The sequence below is a fragment of the Cardiocondyla obscurior genome, linkage group LG04, assembly GCF_019399895.1.
Source record: "Cardiocondyla obscurior isolate alpha-2009 linkage group LG04, Cobs3.1, whole genome shotgun sequence".
Taxonomy (NCBI): Eukaryota; Metazoa; Arthropoda; class Insecta; order Hymenoptera; family Formicidae; genus Cardiocondyla; species Cardiocondyla obscurior.
In genome coordinates, this window is record NC_091867.1 from 10,958,476 (window position 1) to 10,970,636 (window position 12,161).

The 12,161-nt window shown below is 44.6% G+C and overlaps 1 protein-coding gene across 12 annotated transcripts in view; it reads left to right on the top strand.

The window, feature by feature from the left end:
- Nucleotides 1-748: 748 nt before the first annotated feature.
- The window catches only part of LOC139101638 (serine-rich adhesin for platelets), a 38,516-nt gene continuing 27,103 nt past the window's right edge, over nt 749-12,161 (top strand). For 8 of the 12 annotated variants that reach the window (XM_070654932.1, XM_070654938.1, XM_070654936.1 and 5 more), the window contains exon 1: nt 757-910. The gene's annotated coding sequence lies outside the window, so the exon portion shown is untranslated. Of the gene's footprint in view, nt 911-1,690; nt 2,165-12,161 lie in introns of those variants that run through there. The other 4 variants (XM_070654943.1, XM_070654944.1, XM_070654933.1 and 1 more) reach the window with 3 other exon arrangements.

Below are 12,161 nucleotides of genomic sequence, written 5' to 3' on the forward strand. Positions count from 1 at the left end.
ACAACCGTTTCGCACCGTGTCCGACGCTTTCCGAGTCACCGTTAATGATCTCAATTGTCCTTTACCTAATGCCGAAGAGCCTCCTCATTTTCGGCGACCTCGCGTGCGCCAATTACGCCCGCGACGAAATTGTACTCTTTTAAATAACGTGGGGTCAACAGCACGAGACCTCGAAGTCATTACCTCGCGCTCGAGAATCTTCTGCTCCTCGTACGATAATATCAGGCTTCTTCCCTCTTAATTTCCTGGGGCGCGATTTCTTTCCGCAGGCAAATCTGAAAACGGAGGAAAGTGAGGAGGACCTGCTTGAGATTTCCGTTACGCGATAACGGTCGCTTTCCATTTGCACCGAAAGTCGGATGATTCGTGACGTCACGCCGTCCTCGGGGTTTATCTAAACGGCAAGAATAGAGGGACGTCGGGAGCACGGGGGCGAGAAATATATCTGATCGGGAGTCTCGTTCGATGCGGCGCGGCTAGGGCTTAAATTTTTATACCTCTGCAAAATAAATTACGCGCGTTTCTTCTTTTCTTTCCCTCCGCGAAGAATTCCCGTTACGACAGCCACGAAGGAGGAGCCGGAAGAGATGGAGGCGACATTGAGCGCCACCTTTCCCGAGGACGCGACGGCAAGGAAGTCCCAAGGGAGCGGGGCGAGACGTAGCGCGGTGGTTCGTGCCAGTAGGTGGCGGTGACGGTCGGGACGACAAGGGTGGCGCGCAGGGTACGAGCGCCATCTTGCCGCTCAGTTCCCGGCCACCCTCGGTACATCTCGTGCGTGACTCGCGCTCGCGGCTTCCGGATAATTGCGGCTGGTTTTGCGGGCCCCGAGGATCGAGACGGCAGTAGTGCACCGTGCCTTAAAACGCAGTGACCAAGTGTATGCCTTGAACGTGACGCGAAGGAAAAGGTAATTATCGCCAGCGACGCGGCGATCGCGAAAGCGGTTGTCTTTTTTCGGTTTCTCTTTCGGACGGCGAGATGCGGGAGACGATGGGAAGGACGTCGGCGACGGCGACGGCGACGGTAACGACGCAGGAGGGAAAGGCGGAGCGCGAGCGGGGGTCGAGGGGCGGCAGAGGGAAAGGGGGAGGGTGGCGTAACACGGACGGATCGCTCGCGTTGCATCGCAAGGATCCTCGCTTTTCGCGAAACGATACCGAGGAGAGAGGCGCACGCGAGTCGACGAATCGATCCGCCCGCTTTGCCGCCTTGATACCGCGGCATGAAACTCGCGCGACCCACACTCGGGGGCCCCGCGGCCAGAGGGAAGACCACCGCGAACGAGAGGGAAAATCGCGTGTCCTCGGCTGTCTTCAGGCGTCTCCCCTTCGCTCGCGAGGAGGCCGACATCGGCGACGTAGTATCGGGGGCGATAGGTGCGCGTCGCGGTTCGCCCACCCGGGGGCGAGACTCCTTCGAGGTTCGCTCGCCGAAAGAGAGAGAGAGAGACAGACATAGGGAAATAAGGAACGACGAAGAAAGAGAGAGGACGGGAAAATAACTGAGCGCGATATCGGACGCTCGTTCACCCGCGTTGGAAACGTGGGCCGCCACCTCGTCGTCGACGCTCGGTCGCCTCGGTCGGGTATGCCTCCCGCGCGCGATTGATCGTCGGTGGCGCGGCGCGCGTCATCGTCGTTCGTCTGTTCTTTCGAGTCTCGGGGGCTCGGCGAGCAGTAGACGCGTGTTCGGATAACGACGACGTTGTCGTAGAAACGACCGTTCTCCGCTTTCCGGTAGAAGAAGAGAACGCTGCTATCTTTACGTCGAGACGCGCTTCGTGTCACCGTGCACACGTCGCATCTAGAGAGAACCAAGTACGCGAGTTCGATTCCTGCGCCCGATTCTTTTCTCGATCTCTCCCTCGCGTTACAAAGAGCACGCGGAAAATCCCTCCGCCCGATTTAATTTTCTCGGCTAACTGTAATCGGCGCATCTGTCAATTGTCACAGCTTGGTGGTCCCGACTACTTTCTCCCTCAAGTTTTTCCTCGAGTGTTCCCTGAAGTTTCCTCCATCCACGGGATCCATCGCAGCCGCCGTTCGACAATTAAGCTCGAAACGTGACTTTCAAGCGCACGTACGCCGTGAATGCCCGAATTTACGCGGACCTGGCCGGTTACTCGCTTTAGCGAAAAGAAACCAAAGAAACGAAAGTTAAGGTAAGTGATTTCTTGCCCTGTTGTTTCTGCCTCTTGACTTCGTGGGTAAGTCATCGCGAAACGCCGAAACGGAGTCGGGAAAAACATTTATTTTCTCGCTTATTTAGCTCGAGGGGAGAAAAACGTAGCGGGAAAGGATGATTCGCCGTTGAGTTTTTTTTTTATTTTTCCTCTTTTTCTCTCTTTCTGATTTTGCGCACAGTTTAGCAGCCCGGTTTAACATTAAAATTTTTTTTTTCTCTCTTCGTTTTTTCCGTGCGGGTAAATTTGGATAGAACGGAATATCTATTTATCTTATTCAAAGGGAGTTAATTTCACAGGCGAGACGGAGTTGTTTCTGATTTTCCGTCGCGCGCCGGTTTTTTTTAATCCGATACTCCTAGCTCGCCACAGATCCCTCATGAATGGAGAAATAATTCAAATGGCGCGTTTATCTTCCTCCGTCGCTCTTTATCGCGGCGTATGAGCGAATTATTTGCCGGTTTTGATTTGCATTTTCGTGTTACTGACTTCTGCATTAATTCCGCGAGAGCGCAAAGTCGAGGGAGAAACTAATCGAGCCGAGTAACGTCCCTCGTCCACCTTTTCTGATCTTTCCTTCAACTCCGCCTCTGCTTCGCGGCTCGCCTTCTTCCGCTGCGAGCTCGAGTCAGCGATATAGCGTATTACGTGATGTTAATAGAGAAGCGAAATCACCGGCAATATTTCAGTCAATTTATCTAATCCCTCGTAAACACGAGACAGAAGCGAACCCGATTTGCCTTCCTATCCCACCGACTCACGGGGTCGGAGGGAGCTTTGCCGATGCGGCAAGCATTTAGCCGCCGTGCGGAAAATTAATTTGCCGTATTAGGAGAAATAATTTCCCAGGTATAGCCGAGTATACTTTTCCTGCTTCCTCTCCTTCCCCCTTTTATATTGTCGCGAGCGCGGCTCGCCCGACGATGATTCGTCGGTTTCCTCGGATGCTCGGTATAAGCGAATGCAAAGTGCATATACGCAACACACACGTACGCAACTCACGCAACGCGCACATAGCGAGCCGATCGATTTTCCGTTCTCGATTCCGTGGCGGCCGCGACGTTCAACGATCGGCGAGAGAGAGCCGAGCGTACACCCGCGCGCGCATACACACAACGTACAGGGGATTCACGCGGGTTTTCTGTGTCGTTTCTCACGTAGGTCTCGAGTCGAGTCGACGGGCGTTCCGCGATAGCGATGCGATCGTACCTAGCTATAGATACGTAGCGGCGACGAATGAGTCCGCGTCCGCCGTGAACCCCGCTCGTGGATCTAGGGTACGTAGCCAGTTTTTCACGGTGTCGCACGTTGCATCCCTTACGAATCTTTTCCCCTTTACCCCGCCTTCATCCTGGGGCGGAGATCGTCGGGTGAGCGATCTCGAATATGTCCGGGAGCGACGGGAAACGGTTTGAAAACGGAAGGTCGGTTTAATCAACGGACGCGAACGGACGTAGACTTTGCACAGGATAATGAATGAAGATTATCACCTGCGGCTCTGATACTTTTCTTTTTTTATCTAAATGTCAAGGTGACTTTTTCAAGTAATAGTCGTATCGGAGAGTAACTTGGTTTCAGTGGCATCGGGGGCTCTTGGAAATATATCGGATGTATTTAATTTTATCCTAATGAAAACTCCCGGATACAAAGTTTCACCCCGCGCGAGAAAGGGTTAATGTAAAATAACGGGCCGGGAAAATGTTTAGCATTCCCTCCTCGCCTGTATGTGTGTCACGTGCGTGGGTTAATTGAACGCGAGCTCGTAAAAACTGTTGCCCGAGTCGGTTCGTATTGCTTCAATCGAGAACGCTGTAACTCTCTCCCTTCTTTATCCCCCTTTCACCGCGCCTCTCTCGTTCTTTCTTCATCTCTTTCCGGACGCACGCTACTTTCCCCAAAGTATTCGTGACACCGCATCCAGCACCCCCGCGCTACAGCTATTCGTTGATCGTCCAATCTTAGTATAGGGCACCTCCCGGGATATACAATCAAGTTTGATTAATCCTCTGTGGCGCTCAATTTTGTTTAACATGAAGAAGATGGGCCAGGAGATGAAGGTCTGAAGCTTAATACCGTAACGAACAAGGAAAATAATTTCTACCTTGCAAAAACAAATTTTTTTTTATTCCTCCTGTGCCCTGCGATTTTTTCCAATTTTTTTTTTTTCTTCTATTTTATTTTATTTTATTTTTTTAATCAGACGCACAGATTCGCAACCCGAAAATTGATCGAGCCAACTATTTGAAATTAAATCCCGTACATCCCTGTTTAAACTTTCTGCCTTTGATATAATTATTTGACTGTACATGTTTTCGGTTATCGGGCTAATTAAGATAATGAAGTTAAACGTGCAAATAGAGAAGTTAAAAACGGGGACAATTTTCTGAAAATAAAATTCGCAATTGTTTCCCCGCTAAAGAATTTCAATCGAGGCGCAGAAACCGTCGGAGAGATTAAACGAGAAGCGCTGTCAGAGAAACAATCCTGCGATTTAGTTAACAATAGCGTTAGGGAAAGCTCGGACTTTTTTTTTTATCTGAGGTTTCAATTTTATCAAAATATGTGGAGAAATATAATTTTACGATTCACCTAGTCAAATGCATATATAACTGTAATAAAGGTAACGCTGCGCCACGAACGCTGGCGATGGATATCGATTCGGTGCAAAAGTTTTTCAGAAATCAGGGTGCGTGTGTTTTTTTTTTTTTTTTTTTTTAATTCCAACAAAAATGGGAGAAGCCCCCAGGTACCTACCGTTGTTTTACATCCGATCGCCCTATTATATGAAATATTCGTCGTTCGCGATCCGCCGAGTGACTTCCTGTCGATTCCGCTCGGCGTACCTGTTTTTTGCGGCGTGTTGCCGACAGGTGCTCGTGGAATATCGGGCCGTCCTATCGTGAATTTTCGAGCAAGTGCACGTCGCTATCGTAACGGTGCCGTTCACCTTCCCCCAGACGAGTCGTACGTCTCTAATCTCGTCGATCTTAACGCCCGCGCGAAAAAGGGCTCGATCTTAACGGCGCTCCACGAGCGAGTTCTTTTATCTTCGCGTGGCAATCCGTATTTTAGAATCGAGTGAAACAAACGGGCGACCCGTGTTTCTTTTCTTTTTCTCTCTCTCTCTCGCTCTTGATTTCTCTCCTTTTCCCGCGGCCATGAATTTTCCCCATTAACCCTTCACTCGTCAGATAAAGATCCACCAGACGTAAAATAGCGGTGGACTCCGTAATGGAAATGTGTGACAGTCTGCTTTCTGTTTTATCGCGAGATTCTCGCGTAATAGGTTGTAATAATTTTGCGCAAGTCAACCGGCGAATAAATTACTCGAACGTCGATAAAAATAATCCTATCATTACGTACGTAATATTTTCAAATATATTAGTAAAAAGAAAGAAAATTAAATAAAAGAAAAAAAACAATTTTTTTTTTATCGCGTCACGTTACCGTAACACCGTACTAGAGTATAGAAATTTTCATTTTCTAACTTGGCTTACCATTTGAAAAGTGTTACAGCCTTCATAAAGACTATTTTTGTTCCCCGATAAAAGGAATCCTTGCATAGATAAATATAAATCATGCAGACGCGAGCCGTAAAAAATACAATTTCGCCCTACGTCACGTGTGCGGCGTGCATATACGGATATATTTCTTTAAACGAGATAAGGCGGGAAAGGGAAGGGTGGAGGGACGGGTTGTCGCAAAAATTTCGCATCCCTGATTTAACCCCGACCTGGTTCGAAACAACGGACAAGTAGGGACTCCCTCTTTCTCCCTGCATGCATCTAGTTTGCATCGGTTTTGCATTTCTTCGCAGGGCGGAGGGCGAGGAGGGGAAGGGGGCGGCGTCGTTAGAAGCGTGTCGCACTAAAAAACAGAGGGAAAGGGAGAGATCGGGCTTCGCTTTATACGTTTACCGCTAAAAATACGCGACGGCGGTGGGACAGGGCCGCTAGGGATGATGTCCCAGCGCCTGCATCGCGCCACTAAAGCGAGCCGCTGCATGTGCATCGGGCATTGTCAATAACGCTGCCAAGACGCGACGGACTAACAATACGTTACGACGTGCACGCGCGTGGAAACGGCCGTGAGAGCATTTAATGCGAGGAGCTTTCGCCGATCTGAAAACTAGTTCGCGGTACGGGGATGGAACGTGAAACGGGAGGAATTCGTAAAAGGTGCGATGGAAGGGAAATTAATAAATAGCCGGGTTATTAAAAAAAAGAAAATTTATTCTTTTAGATACAAGATGGATATACATGTATTTCTATTTTTTTTTTTTTCTAATTTACTTTTAATACGTTTGAAATCGACGTTTTCTTTTTTACATTTGTACCTTTGTGACGTACTCGATTCTTGAACAGATTCATTTAAATTATGAAATCGTTACGACGTGCATTATGCTTTTTCTACCTTGCTCAGCGGCCGAATCCGGTGCCGTTCCGAGAGCTTAAACATGGAAATCACAATACCGCGGAAAAATACTCTCGACGGAATTAATCGCGTCGTTAATACCTTACCCTTTGTTTCAACGAGTTTATTCGCACGCCACCCTGTCCCGCTCGGACATAAATAATCGCCGTTGGCGGAGGGAGTTTTTTTTTTTTCATTATACATTCAGATTACGAGATGCGAGCGGAGCGGTATAGAGAGATTACAAAGCAAACTTACCTACGCGATTTCAGTAATTTTCAATTGGGAGTTCTCATTGAGAGAGTTGAACGTGCCGTGATAAATATTGCGCGATTTATTGCTACAGAGAGGGAGGGAATATAAAATAACTTTTCCGAGAAACAAAGTATTCTGTCTGCATTGTATTCCATTTTTTCGAACCGCACTATCCAAATATGAGGTACGGCCGAATGATTAAAATCCTACGGCCTTTTATTTCGATTCCTCGAGGCATTTCTGCCTCGGCGGAGCGTAAATTCAGAATCAGAGAACGGAGAATGGACGTCGTCTTCTCCATGCGACTCGTAGATGTGAATCATCGGCCTGGTATCGACGTTCGATATTGCCAGAGACATATTGACACGTGATATACAATCGTGCTGGGTAGACACGTCAGGCGGGGGAGGGATGACAAAATTTTGAGAACCAGTTAACAGACGTTAATGACGTACTGTAACGAGCTGGAGGCTGAAGAGGGGGGAACTAGAATTTTGTTGCGCCTGACAATTGGGCGATTGAACCGCGCCAATGCAGAATTTGCAAATGCGACATTTGTGTAATTGGACAGAATTGATTGCACCGGGAGTGATTCGATACGCTGTCTTTCCCGTTCTCTCCGGTTTAAGCGCAAGGTCTCTATAAAAATCGATCGTCGATTCCAACGTAAAACATCATCGGGGACACAAACTCGGTTAATGAATCACGCGAAACTAGCCATGCAGTTAGGAGGTTCTTATTGTTAGGATTGTTAAAATAACCGTTGCGAATAAATATGAAAATCCATTGATTTAGATACTGGGCTTCTATATTGGCTCGCTGTACGTAAAGAATAAGAAATGTCACTTCGTCGAATGAGATATCCAATATTATTTCCGGATAAAAATATGAAGGGTCCGTTTTAAATTGCTCGATACATTTTCGTGATGAAAACGGCACGAAGGAAAGGGAGGGGAAGGGGTTCGAGAAACCGCAACCAGAGTCGACATATATGAGCGACAATTAGGTGGCAAGAAATTTGTTTGATAACGTGTCGGCGTGAGGTCGACCTGAAATCCAGCGCGACATTCGGCCGCTAAAAATAGGAAGCGTTTACCCGTCCATTGAGATTCCGGATCGATCGATCGCGCATCCTGGCGTGTAACATCGACGAGTAACCGACATCTACATCGTTTGAATTTCGTTTTTCCAAAGGGACCGTCGGGTTCTATCGATCTGTTGACCGCCGACGATGGTGGCGGGCCGAATGACGAGCAGTCAACGCGAGGAGAGATAATGTTAACTCCCACACTTGATGCGTTATTACAAGATTACGCGAGTGGGTGAAGAATATCAGGTTGTCTTTTAAATCCGGATTGCTCGTTCTCTGCTTTTCAACTCGACGTTGTTTCAAATGGCGAGATCGATCCGCGAAGTAAATTTCTAAATCGGGATATATTCACCTCTGGAAAAGTAGATGATACTAATATCTTGATAATCCTTTTTGTCACCCGCGAATCTCGACCGCGGTAGCACGACGATAGCGAAATCGATAGAATAAACGGAGGATCTTTCTTTCGTAATTCACGTCGATTTTACATCACATTGTTTTGTATGAAATTACACCCTTGTTTGATTTTGAAAATTAATCCGTTCAACATGCGGTCAATGTGTGGCTCGACACGGCATTGATCAGATTTATTTTTGTAACCATTAATTAATTTTATTCGTTATTGTTGTACTATTTTATTGTATTTCGAACAATTGTGATATTTTATTACATGTATTTGTTACTTTTCTCTTTTTTTTATCTGTTTTTTTTTTTTTTTTTTTTTTTTTTATTCTTGTTTAGGGATTTTATTTAGACAGTGTGTTATTTTCTCAAATGCCTTTTTTGCTTTAATAACACAGTAACATCTTCCATCTAAGAGATAACTCTTGTGTTATATATAACTTTCACGGAAAGGATTTCTTTATTATATACACCTAGTACATGATGACCTATACCTATAATAGTATTTCTGTTATGTTCAATATATGTGCACAACGTTTCTCACAGAACTTATAATATTATATAATAAGATATAAAATAGAGACCTGCTTTGTAGCATACTTTGCATTAAAAAGTCGCATTATTAATGCATGAAGTAAGAATATATGTTCTCGTAAGATTAAACACTTTAAGCGCTTCTAAAAAAAAAAATTGCGTTCCTATAAAGTTTTCTTATTTTTCAAGAATTTTTAAATATTTTCTGAAAAGAGAGGATGAGCAAATCGAGAAGAGTACGTCTTGCGCTATATTTAAAAAAAATTTAATTACTGAATATTCTGCACACGCTATGAAATTTAATTAAGGATTAGATGTTAATAAAACTAATATACTTTTTCTCAAATTAACTTAATTTAATATTTCTTAGCCACATATGTACGAATCTCGAACGAATATTATGTCCAAAATTATTAAATGTCAAACAGTTTTCTTTAACGTTGAAAAAGCAAGAGCAAGTGTCGCGCGCGCTCTGTAACGTATAGTAGAAAATTAAAAATTACATTACCAGAACGAAGTTCGCTCGAATCCAACGTGGGAAATGAAAGGGTCAGTAGATGGACACTGCCGAAACTCTTCCCTCATTTTTTTTATTCCTTTTTTTAACTTTATTCTCTCATTCTCTTTTTCTTCTTTATTATTATTTATCCCTTTAATTTGTGCTTGACCGTCGGCGATATCTCACCGCGAGATGCGCCACGTACGAGACGCGACCATAATTCGTTGCGATCCGACAGTACGCATCGGGTTGAAGGATCGATCGTTTAATTAAAGTCATTAGAACCATAGCATTATTATCCGAGGCCCGATACTCCACGAGATTCAACAAAATCCCATAAATTAACTTAATCACGCCGTTGCTACGAAGATGCGAGAGACTAGTTGCCTGACGACGACATCAGTGTATGATACGTTTACTGGAATTACGCGTACCATTACGTCTTAATTAAATTGTATTTCGAAACAAAATTTTATTCGGCGCGTAATGATCGAAATGTTCACTGCGTTAGCATCAAATTAGGCTTGCCGAGGTTTATTAACTTCGCGAGTTAATCAAGAAAGGATTAAAGCTGAAATTGAAATTAGAGGAGATTCTCTCTCTCTCTTTCTCTTTCCGGATCAACTTCGCGTTGTCACGTTAATCTGTGACTGAAGGGATATTCGGCGATTTCGTAATAATCCATCTTTTATTCATATGCGTTTAATATATTCGTTTAAAGGTGCAGCCGCGGAAATTCGTAACGGAGAAAGAGGAGAGAAGTTGAGAGACGCAAACGGTTATTAAATCCCGCGTGTCAACGATCCATACCACGTCACTGAATTAACGCCAATAAAACCGTCCCGGAGTCTGCGTTGATTATCGAGCTGACTAATTATGATCCTTTTTTTCTTGCAAAGTTTTCCTTTGATAAATCAAAGTTCTCTTCCTAGCGGGATAACGAGCATAAAATTATGGGCCATTCGCCTCGCGCGATCGTAGAATTGATCTGATTTTCTCGCCTCCTCTCTTCTCCTCTCTTTTTCGCTCTCTCGTAGGCATCCTTGGTTCTTCCATTTTTTTTTACTTTTTTTCTTTTTTTTTTAATTGAATCGGATTATGGAAACGCGTCGGGCATTTCAGACGTCTTCGTGGTGAATGTCAATAATCTTAAGTGGCCATGAGAGGCGGGATTATTTGAAATTCATTGGATTTACGGAAATCTCGAAGTAGCAGCCGTGGCTTTTTACGGAATCGCAAGGTACGAGAAATCGCGATCGAGATCGCGTGATAAAGGGTTGATCCAAGCTACGTCCGTACATCTAACGCGACGCTTCGTCTACTAATAAATTTGCTGGCCGACGCCGCACATACGTATTCCCTTTGGTAAAAAAGGAAACGATATATCCGAATCGCTATCGCGGAGAATAAAAAGGGACGTAACGTGATATTTTAGTTTTTATCTGGATTAAAATAAAAAAAAAAAAAAAAAAGACCGCGACGTGTGCTCAAAATTCAGCTCGTCTAACGGAGAGTTTTAGTTTTTCAGTTTTTCTCAAAAAGGGGTGATGTATCCCGTTATAAATCCGTCACTCGATTCCTTTAGAAAAGTAGAATATAAAATACAATATCGATGAAGAAAAAAATTGGATCAATAAAAATAATCGCCTATGAAAAATTAATGTATTGCCGAACGGTAATTAAATACTTTGCGTGAGTAAAAAAAATTGTGTATTAATAAAATTCGCTCGCGGTATATTTGTGCATGCATTCCTATATTCCTAACAAATACAACGAACGATGCGTCTCCGTTGTTACGATTGTACATAAAAAATATTTAAAGCCCTCGGGTAATTGAAATTAAATACGAATAAACACGATATCGACTAAATTTAGATCGACAGCATACTTTATACCCGCAAATTGGGATAAATATTGCGACGGATAATAACGACACTTACCTCCGGGTAAAGCTAATCGATTTCTGAGTTTGGCAGAGAGTCCGCGGACGAACGGCGGAGTTGTGCATGCACGACAGACAATACGATCGGATTTAACGACTTGATAAAAAGTCAATGTATACGTGTGCGAATCATAATTCGCGATATACGACAGAGTCGAAAACAAGGCTAATGTGATTGCTTGTAATTGCAACGCGGCTCGCAGACAACCGCGGTGGGAGTCTTTCGTGGCTGAAACGATGCCACATAAATTGAAGCACGTTGTATATTGGCTCGAGCCCAAACACTTAAGAGTTTGCATCATCCGAGCGGCCCATGTACGCGGATATATGTCTAACCGTATCGGTACACCTAGGAAATATCAGTATTTCAGCCCATCGACGTCTCGGAAGTGCCAATACTTTACGTCTCGAATACCCCGGCGCGTTTAATAAGCGTTTTATATTTTACAACTCGCGTTTACATCGCGAGAGCATTTGTATAGGGTGCGATTAGGCATTTACTGATTGTAAAATCGGCTGTTTGAAATGCGTTATAATTTCATTCGTTTAATGGGGTTGCGAGAGTTACGACACATCGGTCTCTCTATGATCAGGGAACTAATGACTTTCGCGTTGTCATAAGTTTTTAATGTGTCAGATTATTTATAAGCTCGCTGCTGACGAGTTTCAAATCGAATTAAAGGATGAAATTGCCGTTTATCGATTAAATTATAAGTGCGGAATGTCAATTTATATTCGTTGCCTAGTCTAAAAATATTAAAATCCCTCGCGGTTTTGTAAAAGGAGATATATAGTGGCCATCGGGTCGCTCCCATCTAAGAGGGCTGGCGTTTCTCTCCCC